Source organism: Pseudophryne corroboree, unplaced genomic scaffold, assembly GCF_028390025.1.
Source record: "Pseudophryne corroboree isolate aPseCor3 unplaced genomic scaffold, aPseCor3.hap2 scaffold_1109, whole genome shotgun sequence".
Lineage (NCBI taxonomy): Eukaryota > Metazoa > Chordata > Amphibia > Anura > Myobatrachidae > Pseudophryne > Pseudophryne corroboree.
Window position 1 is genome coordinate 135,697 of NW_026967735.1, and position 14,852 is coordinate 150,548.

At 40.2% G+C, this 14,852-nt stretch overlaps 18 non-coding genes across 18 annotated transcripts; all 18 read left to right on the top strand.

The window, feature by feature from the left end:
- The first annotated feature begins 714 nt into the window (after window positions 1-714).
- TRNAD-GUC (transfer RNA aspartic acid (anticodon GUC)) lies at window positions 715-786 on the top strand. Its single transcript has one exon. It is a non-coding gene; the product is annotated as a tRNA-Asp (tRNA).
- A 745-nt stretch (window positions 787-1,531) lies between these two features.
- On the top strand, window positions 1,532-1,603 carry TRNAD-GUC (transfer RNA aspartic acid (anticodon GUC)). Its single transcript has one exon. It is a non-coding gene; the product is annotated as a tRNA-Asp (tRNA).
- Window positions 1,604-2,341: 738 nt separating this feature from the next.
- On the top strand, window positions 2,342-2,413 carry TRNAD-AUC (transfer RNA aspartic acid (anticodon AUC)). The gene has a single exon. It is a non-coding gene; the product is annotated as a tRNA-Asp (tRNA).
- A 738-nt stretch (window positions 2,414-3,151) lies between these two features.
- On the top strand, window positions 3,152-3,223 carry TRNAD-AUC (transfer RNA aspartic acid (anticodon AUC)). Its single transcript has one exon. It is a non-coding gene; the product is annotated as a tRNA-Asp (tRNA).
- A 738-nt stretch (window positions 3,224-3,961) lies between these two features.
- On the top strand, window positions 3,962-4,033 carry TRNAD-GUC (transfer RNA aspartic acid (anticodon GUC)). The gene has a single exon. It is a non-coding gene; the product is annotated as a tRNA-Asp (tRNA).
- Window positions 4,034-4,772: 739 nt separating this feature from the next.
- On the top strand, window positions 4,773-4,844 carry TRNAD-GUC (transfer RNA aspartic acid (anticodon GUC)). The gene has a single exon. It is a non-coding gene; the product is annotated as a tRNA-Asp (tRNA).
- A 745-nt stretch (window positions 4,845-5,589) lies between these two features.
- On the top strand, window positions 5,590-5,661 carry TRNAD-GUC (transfer RNA aspartic acid (anticodon GUC)). Its single transcript has one exon. It is a non-coding gene; the product is annotated as a tRNA-Asp (tRNA).
- Window positions 5,662-6,406: 745 nt separating this feature from the next.
- Window positions 6,407-6,478, top strand: TRNAD-GUC (transfer RNA aspartic acid (anticodon GUC)). The gene has a single exon. It is a non-coding gene; the product is annotated as a tRNA-Asp (tRNA).
- A 738-nt stretch (window positions 6,479-7,216) lies between these two features.
- Window positions 7,217-7,288, top strand: TRNAD-GUC (transfer RNA aspartic acid (anticodon GUC)). Its single transcript has one exon. It is a non-coding gene; the product is annotated as a tRNA-Asp (tRNA).
- Window positions 7,289-8,033: 745 nt separating this feature from the next.
- Window positions 8,034-8,105, top strand: TRNAD-AUC (transfer RNA aspartic acid (anticodon AUC)). Its single transcript has one exon. It is a non-coding gene; the product is annotated as a tRNA-Asp (tRNA).
- A 738-nt stretch (window positions 8,106-8,843) lies between these two features.
- On the top strand, window positions 8,844-8,915 carry TRNAD-GUC (transfer RNA aspartic acid (anticodon GUC)). The gene has a single exon. It is a non-coding gene; the product is annotated as a tRNA-Asp (tRNA).
- A 739-nt stretch (window positions 8,916-9,654) lies between these two features.
- Window positions 9,655-9,726, top strand: TRNAD-GUC (transfer RNA aspartic acid (anticodon GUC)). Its single transcript has one exon. It is a non-coding gene; the product is annotated as a tRNA-Asp (tRNA).
- Window positions 9,727-10,471: 745 nt separating this feature from the next.
- Window positions 10,472-10,543, top strand: TRNAD-GUC (transfer RNA aspartic acid (anticodon GUC)). Its single transcript has one exon. It is a non-coding gene; the product is annotated as a tRNA-Asp (tRNA).
- A 745-nt stretch (window positions 10,544-11,288) lies between these two features.
- Window positions 11,289-11,360, top strand: TRNAD-GUC (transfer RNA aspartic acid (anticodon GUC)). The gene has a single exon. It is a non-coding gene; the product is annotated as a tRNA-Asp (tRNA).
- A 738-nt stretch (window positions 11,361-12,098) lies between these two features.
- TRNAD-GUC (transfer RNA aspartic acid (anticodon GUC)) lies at window positions 12,099-12,170 on the top strand. The gene has a single exon. It is a non-coding gene; the product is annotated as a tRNA-Asp (tRNA).
- A 745-nt stretch (window positions 12,171-12,915) lies between these two features.
- Window positions 12,916-12,987, top strand: TRNAD-AUC (transfer RNA aspartic acid (anticodon AUC)). Its single transcript has one exon. It is a non-coding gene; the product is annotated as a tRNA-Asp (tRNA).
- Window positions 12,988-13,725: 738 nt separating this feature from the next.
- TRNAD-GUC (transfer RNA aspartic acid (anticodon GUC)) lies at window positions 13,726-13,797 on the top strand. The gene has a single exon. It is a non-coding gene; the product is annotated as a tRNA-Asp (tRNA).
- Window positions 13,798-14,536: 739 nt separating this feature from the next.
- Window positions 14,537-14,608, top strand: TRNAD-GUC (transfer RNA aspartic acid (anticodon GUC)). The gene has a single exon. It is a non-coding gene; the product is annotated as a tRNA-Asp (tRNA).
- Window positions 14,609-14,852: the final 244 nt, after the last annotated feature.

A 14,852-nucleotide genomic window follows, 5' to 3' on the forward strand; every position in this document is an offset into this window, starting at 1 on the left:
TCGTTGCTCAAGGTTATGGAGAATCAAAGTCCGAATCCAATTGTAGCGTGAAAAATATACCACTTGATTTTGAGAGCATAAGAAAGAACCAGAAACACCAATTGCATAGCCTCGTTTTTAGTTTGGGTATCACCCCTTGCTTCTATCTAGCATGGCATGTACTGTTTTTGTGCATTACAATATTTGCATATCATCCTCTTACAATTGGCTCATGCTGTAACAGAGGAGACAGCTATGTAGTGGACAAGTCTCTTGTGAGCTAAACCTGATTATGACATCACATCAATGTAGCAAAGCTGAAACTATTGTATGCCTACAGAGTATAGACTGAGAGAGAAGTGTCTTTTCCTATGAATTGCAGGCTAAAATGGACTTGCATCCCCTACTTTCAAAGGGAGTAACTGGATAGTAAGTGAGATAGATAGACCGATATCATGTAAGCTTCCTGGCCATGACCGACCAGTAGAGGATAACAGAAAAAGGTTTTTAATTGAAATGACTATCTTTTTTGCAAAGTGGTATTGTAGTCTTTGTTTCAGCTGAGACAAAAATAAATCTGTTTATCTGCTTCTTATTTAGGGTTTTATGTTAGCTTGATAACATGTAGCACATAATCTCTGTGGCCAATGACACAGACGCATCTCGAGACCTCACCCTGACATGTTTCTGGGTGTATTTTCAGCTCCAATTTTGCCTGCAGATTCAAGAAGTTAGTCCTTGTTAGTATAGTGGTGAGTATCCCCGCCTGTCACGCGGGAGACCGGGGTTCGATTCCCCGACGGGGAGAACATTGCAAGTTTTTATCAGGTTCAGAGATTCGTTGCTCAAGGTTATGGAGAATCAAAGTCCGAATCCAATTGTAGCGTGAAAAATATACCACTTGATTTTGAGAGCATAAGAAAGAACCAGAAACACCAATTGCATAGCCTCATTTTTAGTTTGGGTATCACCCCTTGCTTTTATCTAGCATGGCATGTACTGTTTTTGTGCATTACAATATTTGCATATCATCCTCTTACAATTGGCTCGTGCTGTAACACAGGAGACAGCTATGTAGTGGACAAGTCTCTTGTGAGCTAAATCTGATTATGACATCACATCAATGTAGCAAAGCTGAAACTATTGTATGCCTACAGAGTATAGACTGAGAGAGAAGTGTCTTTTCCTATGAATTGCAGGCTAAAATGGGCTTGCATCCCCTACTTTCAAAGGGAGTAACTGTATAGTAAGTGAGATAGATAGACCGATATCATGTAAGCTTCCTGGCCATGACCGACCAGTAGAGGATAACAGAAAAAGGTTTTTAATTGAAATGACTATCTTTTTTGCAAAGTGGTATTGTAGTCTTTGTTTCAGCTGAGACAAAAATAAATCTTTTTATCTGCTTCTTATTTAGGGTTTTATGTTAGCTTGATAACATGTAGCACATAATCTCTGTGGCCAATGACACAGACGCATCTCGAGACCTCACCCTGACATGTTTCTGGGTGTATTTTCAGCTCCAATTTTGCCTGCAGATTCAAGAAGTTAGTCCTCGTTAGTATAGTGGTGAGTATCCCCGCCTGTCACGCGGGAGACCGGGGTTCGATTCCCCGACGGGGAGAACATTGCAAGTTTTTATCAGGTTCAGAGATTCGTTGCTCAAGGTTATGGAGAATCAAAGTCCGAATCCAATTGTAGCGTGAAAAATATACCACTTGATTTTGAGAGCATAAGAAAGAACCAGAAACACCAATTGCATAGCCTCATTTTTAGTTTGGGTATCACCCCTTGCTTTTATCTAGCATGGCATGTACTGTTTTTGTGCATTACAATATTTGCATATCATCCTCTTACAATTGGCTCATGCTGTAACACAGGAGACAGCTATGTAGTGGACAAGTCTCTTGTGAGCTAAACCTGATTATGACATCACATCAATGTAGCAAAGCTGAAACTATTGTATGCCTATAGACTGAGAGAGAAGTGTCTTTTCCTATGAATTGCAGGCTAAAATGGACTTGCATCCCCTACTTTCAAAGGGAGTAACTGTATAGTAAGTGAGATAGATAGACCGATATCATGTAAGCTTCCTGGCCATGACCGACCAGTAGAGGATAACAGAAAAAGGTTTTTAATTGAAATAACTATCTTTTTTGCAAAGTGGTATTGTAGTCTTTGTTTCAGCTGAGACAAAAATAAATCTGTTTATCTGCTTCTTATTTAGGGTTTTATGTTAGCTTGATAACATGTAGCACATAATCTCTGTGGCCAATGACACAGACGCATCTCGAGACCTCACCCTGACATGTTTCTGGGTGTATTTTCAGCTCCAATTTTGCCTGCAGATTCAAGAAGTTAGTCCTCGTTAGTATAGTGGTGAGTATCCCCGCCTATCACGCGGGAGACCGGGGTTCGATTCCCCGACGGGGAGAACATTGCAAGTTTTTATCAGGTTCAGAGATTCGTTGCTCAAGGTTATGGAGAATCAAAGTCCGAATCCAATTGTAGCGTGAAAAATATACCACTTGATTTTGAGAGCATAAGAAAGAACCAGAAACACCAATTGCATAGCCTCATTTTTAGTTTGGGTATCACCCCTTGCTTTTATCTAGCATGGCATGTACTGTTTTTGTGCATTACAATATTTGCATATCATCCTCTTACAATTGGCTCATGCTGTAACACAGGAGACAGCTATGTAGTGGACAAGTCTCTTGTGAGCTAAACCTGATTATGACATCACATCAATGTAGCAAAGCTGAAACTATTGTATGCCTATAGACTGAGAGAGAAGTGTCTTTTCCTATGAATTGCAGGCTAAAATGGACTTGCATCCCCTACTTTCAAAGGGAGTAACTGTATAGTAAGTGAGATAGATAGACCGATATCATGTAAGCTTCCTGGCCATGACCGACCAGTAGAGGATAACAGAAAAAGGTTTTTAATTGAAATAACTATCTTTTTTGCAAAGTGGTATTGTAGTCTTTGTTTCAGCTGAGACAAAAATAAATCTGTTTATCTGCTTCTTATTTAGGGTTTTATGTTAGCTTGATAACATGTAGCACATAATCTCTGTGGCCAATGACACAGACGCATCTCGAGACCTCACCCTGACATGTTTCTGGGTGTATTTTCAGCTCCAATTTTGCCTGCAGATTCAAGAAGTTAGTCCTCGTTAGTATAGTGGTGAGTATCCCCGCCTATCACGCGGGAGACCGGGGTTCGATTCCCCGACGGGGAGAACATTGCAAGTTTTTATCAGGTTCAGAGATTCGTTGCTCAAGGTTATGGAGAATCAAAGTCCGAATCCAATTGTAGCGTGAAAAATATACCACTTGATTTTGAGAGCATAAGAAAGAACCAGAAACACCAATTGCATAGCCTCATTTTTAGTTTGGGTATCACCCCTTGCTTTTATCTAGCATGGCATGTACTGTTTTTGTGCATTACAATATTTGCATATCATCCTCTTACAATTGGCTCATGCTGTAACACAGGAGACAGCTATGTAGTGGACAAGTCTCTTGTGAGCTAAACCTGATTATGACATCACATCAATGTAGCAAAGCTGAAACTATTGTATGCCTATAGACTGAGAGAGAAGTGTCTTTTCCTATGAATTGCAGGCTAAAATGGACTTGCATCCCCTACTTTCAAAGGGAGTAACTGTATAGTAAGTGAGATAGATAGACCGATATCATGTAAGCTTCCTGGCCATGACCGACCAGTAGAGGATAACAGAAAAAGGTTTTTAATTGAAATAACTATCTTTTTTGCAAAGTGGTATTGTAGTCTTTGTTTCAGCTGAGACAAAAATAAATCTTTTTATCTGCTTCTTATTTAGGGTTTTATGTTAGCTTGATAACATGTAGCACATAATCTCTGTGGCCAATGACACAGACGCATCTCGAGACCTCACCCTGACATGTTTCTGGGTGTATTTTCAGCTCCAATTTTGCCTGCAGATCCAAGAAGTTAGTCCTCGTTAGTATAGTGGTGAGTATCCCCGCCTGTCACGTGGGAGACCGGGGTTCGATTCCCCGACGGGGAGAACATTGCAAGTTTTTATCAGGTTCAGAGATTCGTTGCTCAAGGTTATGGAGAATCAAAGTCCGAATCCAATTGTAGTGTGAAAAATATACCACTTGATTTTGAGAGCATAAGAAAGAAACACCAATTGCATAGCCTCGTTTTTAGTTTGGGTATCACCCCTTGCTTTTATCTAGCATGGCATGTACTGTTTTTGTGCATTACAATATTTGCATATCATCCTCTTACAATTGGCTCATGCTGTAACACAGGAGACAGCTATGTAGTGGACAAGTCTCTTGTGAGCTAAACCTGATTATGACATCACATCAATGTAGCAAAGCTGAAACTATTGTATGCCTACAGAGTATAGACTGAGAGAGAAGTGTCTTTTCCTATGAATTGCAGGCTAAAATGGACTTGCATCCCCTACTTTCAAAGGGAGTAACTGTATAGTAAGTGAGGTAGAAAGACCGATATCATGTAAGCTTCCTGGCCATGACCGACCAGTAGAGGATAACAGAAAAAGGTTTTTAATTGAAATGACTATCTTTTTTGCAAAGTGGTATTGTAGTCTTTGTTTCAGCTGAGACAAAAATAAATCTTTTTATCTGCTTCTTATTTAGGGTTTTATGTTAGCTTGATAACATGTAGCACATAATCTCTGTGGCCAATGACACAGACGCATCTCGAGACCTCACCCTGACATGTTTCTGGGTGTATTTTCAGCTCCAATTTTGCCTGCAGATTCAAGAAGTTAGTCCTCGTTAGTATAGTGGTGAGTATCCCCGCCTGTCACGCGGGAGACTGGGGTTCGATTCCCCAACGGGGAGAACATTGCAAGTTTTTATCAGGTTCAGAGATTCGTTGCTCAAGGTTATGGAGAATCAAAGTCCGAATCCAATTGTAGCGTGAAAAATATACCACTTGATTTTGAGAGCATAAGAAAGAACCAGAAACACCAATTGCATAGCCTCGTTTTTAGTTTGGGTATCACCCCTTGCTTTTATCTAGCATGGCATGTACTGTTTTTGTGCATTACAATATTTGCATATCATCCTCTTACAATTGGCTCATGCTGTAACAGAGGAGACAGCTATGTAGTGGACAAGTCTCTTGTGAGCTAAACCTGATTATGACATCACATCAATGTAGCAAAGCTGAAACTATTGTATGCCTACAGAGTATAGACTGAGAGAGAAGTGTCTTTTCCTATGAATTGCAGGCTAAAATGGACTTGCATCCCCTACTTTCAAAGGGAGTAACTGGATAGTAAGTGAGATAGATAGACCGATATCATGTAAGCTTCCTGGCCATGACCGACCAGTAGAGGATAACAGAAAAAGGTTTTTAATTGAAATGACTATCTTTTTTGCAAAGTGGTATTGTAGTCTTTGTTTCAGCTGAGACAAAAATAAATCTGTTTATCTGCTTCTTATTTAGGGTTTTATGTTAGCTTGATAACATGTAGCACATAATCTCTGTGGCCAATGACACAGACGCATCTCGAGACCTCACCCTGACATGTTTCTGGGTGTATTTTCAGCTCCAATTTTGCCTGCAGATTCAAGAAGTTAGTCCTTGTTAGTATAGTGGTGAGTATCCCCGCCTGTCACGCGGGAGACCGGGGTTCGATTCCCCGACGGGGAGAACATTGCAAGTTTTTATCAGGTTCAGAGATTCGTTGCTCAAGGTTATGGAGAATCAAAGTCCGAATCCAATTGTAGCGTGAAAAATATACCACTTGATTTTGAGAGCATAAGAAAGAACCAGAAACACCAATTGCATAGCCTCATTTTTAGTTTGGGTATCACCCCTTGCTTTTATCTAGCATGGCATGTACTGTTTTTGTGCATTACAATATTTGCATATCATCCTCTTACAATTGGCTCGTGCTGTAACACAGGAGACAGCTATGTAGTGGACAAGTCTCTTGTGAGCTAAATCTGATTATGACATCACATCAATGTAGCAAAGCTGAAACTATTGTATGCCTACAGAGTATAGACTGAGAGAGAAGTGTCTTTTCCTATGAATTGCAGGCTAAAATGGACTTGCATCCCCTACTTTCAAAGGGAGTAACTGTATAGTAAGTGAGATAGATAGACCGATATCATGTAAGCTTCCTGGCCATGACCGACCAGTAGAGGATAACAGAAAAAGGTTTTTAATTGAAATGACTATCTTTTTTGCAAAGTGGTATTGTAGTCTTTGTTTCAGCTGAGACAAAAATAAATCTTTTTATCTGCTTCTTATTTAGGGTTTTATGTTAGCTTGATAACATGTAGCACATAATCTCTGTGGCCAATGACACAGACGCATCTCGAGACCTCACCCTGACATGTTTCTGGGTGTATTTTCAGCTCCAATTTTGCCTGCAGATTCAAGAAGTTAGTCCTCGTTAGTATAGTGGTGAGTATCCCCGCCTGTCACGCGGGAGACCGGGGTTCGATTCCCCGACGGGGAGAACATTGCAAGTTTTTATCAGGTTCAGAGATTCGTTGCTCAAGGTTATGGAGAATCAAAGTCCGAATCCAATTGTAGCGTGAAAAATATACCACTTGATTTTGAGAGCATAAGAAAGAACCAGAAACACCAATTGCATAGCCTCATTTTTAGTTTGGGTATCACCCCTTGCTTTTATCTAGCATGGCATGTACTGTTTTTGTGCATTACAATATTTGCATATCATCCTCTTACAATTGGCTCATGCTGTAACACAGGAGACAGCTATGTAGTGGACAAGTCTCTTGTGAGCTAAACCTGATTATGACATCACATCAATGTAGCAAAGCTGAAACTATTGTATGCCTATAGACTGAGAGAGAAGTGTCTTTTCCTATGAATTGCAGGCTAAAATGGACTTGCATCCCCTACTTTCAAAGGGAGTAACTGTATAGTAAGTGAGATAGATAGACCGATATCATGTAAGCTTCCTGGCCATGACCGACCAGTAGAGGATAACAGAAAAAGGTTTTTAATTGAAATAACTATCTTTTTTGCAAAGTGGTATTGTAGTCTTTGTTTCAGCTGAGACAAAAATAAATCTTTTTATCTGCTTCTTATTTAGGGTTTTATGTTAGCTTGATAACATGTAGCACATAATCTCTGTGGCCAATGACACAGACGCATCTCGAGACCTCACCCTGACATGTTTCTGGGTGTATTTTCAGCTCCAATTTTGCCTGCAGATCCAAGAAGTTAGTCCTCGTTAGTATAGTGGTGAGTATCCCCGCCTGTCACGCGGGAGACCGGGGTTCGATTCCCCGACGGGGAGAACATTGCAAGTTTTTATCAGGTTCAGAGATTCGTTGCTCAAGGTTATGGAGAATCAAAGTCCGAATCCAATTGTAGTGTGAAAAATATACCACTTGATTTTGAGAGCATAAGAAAGAACCAGAAACACCAATTGCATAGCCTCGTTTTTAGTTTGGGTATCACCCCTTGCTTTTATCTAGCATGGCATGTACTGTTTTTGTGCATTACAATATTTGCATATCATCCTCTTACAATTGGCTCATGCTGTAACACAGGAGACAGCTATGTAGTGGACAAGTCTCTTGTGAGCTAAACCTGATTATGACATCACATCAATGTAGCAAAGCTGAAACTATTGTATGCCTACAGAGTATAGACTGAGAGAGAAGTGTCTTTTCCTATGAATTGCAGGCTAAAATGGACTTGCATCCCCTACTTTCAAAGGGAGTAACTGTATAGTAAGTGAGATAGATAGACCGATATCATGTAAGCTTCCTGGCCATGACCGACCAGTAGAGGATAACAGAAAAAGGTTTTTAATTGAAATAACTATCTTTTTTGCAAAGTGGTATTGTAGTCTTTGTTTCAGCTGAGACAAAAATAAATCTGTTTATCTGCTTCTTATTTAGGGTTTTATGTTAGCTTGATAACATGTAGCACATAATCTCTGTGGCCAATGACACAGACGCATCTCGAGACCTCACCCTGACATGTTTCTGGGTGTATTTTCAGCTCCAATTTTGCCTGCAGATTCAAGAAGTTAGTCCTCGTTAGTATAGTGGTGAGTATCCCCGCCTATCACGCGGGAGACCGGGGTTCGATTCCCCGACGGGGAGAACATTGCAAGTTTTTATCAGGTTCAGAGATTCGTTGCTCAAGGTTATGGAGAATCAAAGTCCGAATCCAATTGTAGCGTGAAAAATATACCACTTGATTTTGAGAGCATAAGAAAGAACCAGAAACACCAATTGCATAGCCTCATTTTTAGTTTGGGTATCACCCCTTGCTTTTATCTAGCATGGCATGTACTGTTTTTGTGCATTACAATATTTGCATATCATCCTCTTACAATTGGCTCATGCTGTAACACAGGAGACAGCTATGTAGTGGACAAGTCTCTTGTGAGCTAAACCTGATTATGACATCACATCAATGTAGCAAAGCTGAAACTATTGTATGCCTATAGACTGAGAGAGAAGTGTCTTTTCCTATGAATTGCAGGCTAAAATGGACTTGCATCCCCTACTTTCAAAGGGAGTAACTGTATAGTAAGTGAGATAGATAGACCGATATCATGTAAGCTTCCTGGCCATGACCGACCAGTAGAGGATAACAGAAAAAGGTTTTTAATTGAAATAACTATCTTTTTTGCAAAGTGGTATTGTAGTCTTTGTTTCAGCTGAGACAAAAATAAATCTTTTTATCTGCTTCTTATTTAGGGTTTTATGTTAGCTTGATAACATGTAGCACATAATCTCTGTGGCCAATGACACAGACGCATCTCGAGACCTCACCCTGACATGTTTCTGGGTGTATTTTCAGCTCCAATTTTGCCTGCAGATCCAAGAAGTTAGTCCTCGTTAGTATAGTGGTGAGTATCCCCGCCTGTCACGTGGGAGACCGGGGTTCGATTCCCCGACGGGGAGAACATTGCAAGTTTTTATCAGGTTCAGAGATTCGTTGCTCAAGGTTATGGAGAATCAAAGTCCGAATCCAATTGTAGTGTGAAAAATATACCACTTGATTTTGAGAGCATAAGAAAGAAACACCAATTGCATAGCCTCGTTTTTAGTTTGGGTATCACCCCTTGCTTTTATCTAGCATGGCATGTACTGTTTTTGTGCATTACAATATTTGCATATCATCCTCTTACAATTGGCTCATGCTGTAACACAGGAGACAGCTATGTAGTGGACAAGTCTCTTGTGAGCTAAACCTGATTATGACATCACATCAATGTAGCAAAGCTGAAACTATTGTATGCCTACAGAGTATAGACTGAGAGAGAAGTGTCTTTTCCTATGAATTGCAGGCTAAAATGGACTTGCATCCCCTACTTTCAAAGGGAGTAACTGTATAGTAAGTGAGGTAGAAAGACCGATATCATGTAAGCTTCCTGGCCATGACCGACCAGTAGAGGATAACAGAAAAAGGTTTTTAATTGAAATGACTATCTTTTTTGCAAAGTGGTATTGTAGTCTTTGTTTCAGCTGAGACAAAAATAAATCTTTTTATCTGCTTCTTATTTAGGGTTTTATGTTAGCTTGATAACATGTAGCACATAATCTCTGTGGCCAATGACACAGACGCATCTCGAGACCTCACCCTGACATGTTTCTGGGTGTATTTTCAGCTCCAATTTTGCCTGCAGATTCAAGAAGTTAGTCCTCGTTAGTATAGTGGTGAGTATCCCCGCCTGTCACGCGGGAGACTGGGGTTCGATTCCCCAACGGGGAGAACATTGCAAGTTTTTATCAGGTTCAGAGATTCGTTGCTCAAGGTTATGGAGAATCAAAGTCCGAATCCAATTGTAGCGTGAAAAATATACCACTTGATTTTGAGAGCATAAGAAAGAACCAGAAACACCAATTGCATAGCCTCGTTTTTAGTTTGGGTATCACCCCTTGCTTTTATCTAGCATGGCATGTACTGTTTTTGTGCATTACAATATTTGCATATCATCCTCTTACAATTGGCTCATGCTGTAACAGAGGAGACAGCTATGTAGTGGACAAGTCTCTTGTGAGCTAAACCTGATTATGACATCACATCAATGTAGCAAAGCTGAAACTATTGTATGCCTACAGAGTATAGACTGAGAGAGAAGTGTCTTTTCCTATGAATTGCAGGCTAAAATGGACTTGCATCCCCTACTTTCAAAGGGAGTAACTGGATAGTAAGTGAGATAGATAGACCGATATCATGTAAGCTTCCTGGCCATGACCGACCAGTAGAGGATAACAGAAAAAGGTTTTTAATTGAAATGACTATCTTTTTTGCAAAGTGGTATTGTAGTCTTTGTTTCAGCTGAGACAAAAATAAATCTGTTTATCTGCTTCTTATTTAGGGTTTTATGTTAGCTTGATAACATGTAGCACATAATCTCTGTGGCCAATGACACAGACGCATCTCGAGACCTCACCCTGACATGTTTCTGGGTGTATTTTCAGCTCCAATTTTGCCTGCAGATTCAAGAAGTTAGTCCTTGTTAGTATAGTGGTGAGTATCCCCGCCTGTCACGCGGGAGACCGGGGTTCGATTCCCCGACGGGGAGAACATTGCAAGTTTTTATCAGGTTCAGAGATTCGTTGCTCAAGGTTATGGAGAATCAAAGTCCGAATCCAATTGTAGCGTGAAAAATATACCACTTGATTTTGAGAGCATAAGAAAGAACCAGAAACACCAATTGCATAGCCTCATTTTTAGTTTGGGTATCACCCCTTGCTTTTATCTAGCATGGCATGTACTGTTTTTGTGCATTACAATATTTGCATATCATCCTCTTACAATTGGCTCGTGCTGTAACACAGGAGACAGCTATGTAGTGGACAAGTCTCTTGTGAGCTAAATCTGATTATGACATCACATCAATGTAGCAAAGCTGAAACTATTGTATGCCTACAGAGTATAGACTGAGAGAGAAGTGTCTTTTCCTATGAATTGCAGGCTAAAATGGACTTGCATCCCCTACTTTCAAAGGGAGTAACTGTATAGTAAGTGAGATAGATAGACCGATATCATGTAAGCTTCCTGGCCATGACCGACCAGTAGAGGATAACAGAAAAAGGTTTTTAATTGAAATGACTATCTTTTTTGCAAAGTGGTATTGTAGTCTTTGTTTCAGCTGAGACAAAAATAAATCTTTTTATCTGCTTCTTATTTAGGGTTTTATGTTAGCTTGATAACATGTAGCACATAATCTCTGTGGCCAATGACACAGACGCATCTCGAGACCTCACCCTGACATGTTTCTGGGTGTATTTTCAGCTCCAATTTTGCCTGCAGATTCAAGAAGTTAGTCCTCGTTAGTATAGTGGTGAGTATCCCCGCCTGTCACGCGGGAGACCGGGGTTCGATTCCCCGACGGGGAGAACATTGCAAGTTTTTATCAGGTTCAGAGATTCGTTGCTCAAGGTTATGGAGAATCAAAGTCCGAATCCAATTGTAGCGTGAAAAATATACCACTTGATTTTGAGAGCATAAGAAAGAACCAGAAACACCAATTGCATAGCCTCATTTTTAGTTTGGGTATCACCCCTTGCTTTTATCTAGCATGGCATGTACTGTTTTTGTGCATTACAATATTTGCATATCATCCTCTTACAATTGGCTCATGCTGTAACACAGGAGACAGCTATGTAGTGGACAAGTCTCTTGTGAGCTAAACCTGATTATGACATCACATCAATGTAGCAAAGCTGAAACTATTGTATGCCTATAGACTGAGAGAGAAGTGTCTTTTCCTATGAATTGCAGGCTAAAATGGACTTGCATCCCCTACTTTCAAAGGGAGTAACTGTATAGTAAGTGAGATAGATAGACCGATATCATGTAAGCTTCCTGGCCATGACCGACCAGTAGAGGATAACAGAAAAAGGTTTTTAATTGAAATAACTATCTTTTTTGCAAAGTGGTATTGTAGTCTTTGTTTCAGCTGAGACAAAAATAAATCTTTTTATCTGCTTCTTATTTAGGGTTTTATGTTAGCTTGATAACATGTAGCACATAATCTCTGTGGCCAATGACACAGACGCATCTCGAGACCTCACCCTGACATGTTTCTGGGTGTATTTTCAGCTCCAATTTTGCCTGCAGATCCAAGAAGTTAGTCCTCGTTAGTATAGTGGTGAGTATCCCCGCCTGTCACGCGGGAGACCGGGGTTCGATTCCCCGACGGGGAGAACATTGCAAGTTTTTATCAGGTTCAGAGATTCGTTGCTCAAGGTTATGGAGAATCAAAGTCCGAATCCAATTGTAGTGTGAAAAATATACCACTTGATTTTGAGAGCATAAGAAAGAACCAGAAACACCAATTGCATAGCCTCGTTTTTAGTTTGGGTATCACCCCTTGCTTTTATCTAGCATGGCATGTACTGTTTTTGTGCATTACAATATTTGCATATCATCCTCTTACAATTGGCTCATGCTGTAACACAGGAGACAGCTATGTAGTGGACAAGTCTCTTGTGAGCTAAACCTGATTATGACATCACATCAATGTAGCAAAGCTGAAACTATTGTATGCCTACAGAGTATAGACTGAGAGAGAAGTGTCTTTTCCTATGAATTGCAGGCTAAAATGGACTTGCATCCCCTACTTTCAAAGGGAGTAACTGTATAGTAAGTGAGATAGATAGACCGATATCATGTAAGCTTCCTGGCCATGACCGACCAGTAGAGGATAACAGAAAAAGGTTTTTAATTGAAATAACTATCTTTTTTGCAAAGTGGTATTGTAGTCTTTGTTTCAGCTGAGACAAAAATAAATCTGTTTATCTGCTTCTTATTTAGGGTTTTATGTTAGCTTGATAACATGTAGCACATAATCTCTGTGGCCAATGACACAGACGCATCTCGAGACCTCACCCTGACATGTTTCTGGGTGTATTTTCAGCTCCAATTTTGCCTGCAGATTCAAGAAGTTAGTCCTCGTTAGTATAGTGGTGAGTATCCCCGCCTATCACGCGGGAGACCGGGGTTTGATTCCCCGACGGGGAGAACATTGCAAGTTTTTATCAGGTTCAGAGATTCGTTGCTCAAGGTTATGGAGAATCAAAGTCCGAATCCAATTGTAGCGTGAAAAATATACCACTTGATTTTGAGAGCATAAGAAAGAACCAGAAACACCAATTGCATAGCCTCATTTTTAGTTTGGGTATCACCCCTTGCTTTTATCTAGCATGGCATGTACTGTTTTTGTGCATTACAATATTTGCATATCATCCTCTTACAATTGGCTCATGCTGTAACACAGGAGACAGCTATGTAGTGGACAAGTCTCTTGTGAGCTAAACCTGATTATGACATCACATCAATGTAGCAAAGCTGAAACTATTGTATGCCTATAGACTGAGAGAGAAGTGTCTTTTCCTATGAATTGCAGGCTAAAATGGACTTGCATCCCCTACTTTCAAAGGGAGTAACTGTATAGTAAGTGAGATAGATAGACCGATATCATGTAAGCTTCCTGGCCATGACCGACCAGTAGAGGATAACAGAAAAAGGTTTTTAATTGAAATAACTATCTTTTTTGCAAAGTGGTATTGTAGTCTTTGTTTCAGCTGAGACAAAAATAAATCTTTTTATCTGCTTCTTATTTAGGGTTTTATGTTAGCTTGATAACATGTAGCACATAATCTCTGTGGCCAATGACACAGACGCATCTCGAGACCTCACCCTGACATGTTTCTGGGTGTATTTTCAGCTCCAATTTTGCCTGCAGATCCAAGAAGTTAGTCCTCGTTAGTATAGTGGTGAGTATCCCCGCCTGTCACGTGGGAGACCGGGGTTCGATTCCCCGACGGGGAGAACATTGCAAGTTTTTATCAGGTTCAGAGATTCGTTGCTCAAGGTTATGGAGAATCAAAGTCCGAATCCAATTGTAGTGTGAAAAATATACCACTTGATTTTGAGAGCATAAGAAAGAAACACCAATTGCATAGCCTCGTTTTTAGTTTGGGTATCACCCCTTGCTTTTATCTAGCATGGCATGTACTGTTTTTGTGCATTACAATATTTGCATATCATCCTCTTACAATTGGCTCATGCTGTAACACAGGAGACAGCTATGTAGTGGACAAGTCTCTTGTGAGCTAAACCTGATTATGACATCACATCAATGTAGCAAAGCTGAAACTATTGTATGCCTACAGAGTATAGACTGAGAGAGAAGTGTCTTTTCCTATGAATTGCAGGCTAAAATGGACTTGCATCCCCTACTTTCAAAGGGAGTAACTGTATAGTAAGTGAGGTAGAAAGACCGATATCATGTAAGCTTCCTGGCCATGACCGACCAGTAGAGGATAACAGAAAAAGGTTTTTAATTGAAATGACTATCTTTTTTGCAAAGTGGTATTGTAGTCTTTGTTTCAGCTGAGACAAAAATAAATCTTTTTATCTGCTTCTTATTTAGGGTTTTATGTTAGCTTGATAACATGTAGCACATAATCTCTGTGGCCAATGACACAGACGCATCTCGAGACCTCACCCTGACATGTTTCTGGGTGTATTTTCAGCTCCAATTTTGCCTGCAGATTCAAGAAGTTAGTCCTCGTTAGTATAGTGGTGAGTATCCCCGCCTGTCACGCGGGAGACTGGGGTTCGATTCCCCAACGGGGAGAACATTGCAAGTTTTTATCAGGTTCAGAGATTCGTTGCTCAAGGTTATGGAGAATCAAAGTCCGAATCCAATTGTAGCGTGAAAAATATACCACTTGATTTTGAGAGCATAAGAAAGAACCAGAAACACCAATTGCATAGCCTCGTTTTTAGTTTGGGTATCACCCCTTGCTTTTATCTAGCATGGCATGTACTGTTTTTGTGCATTACAATATTTGCATATCATCCTCTTACAATTGGCTCAT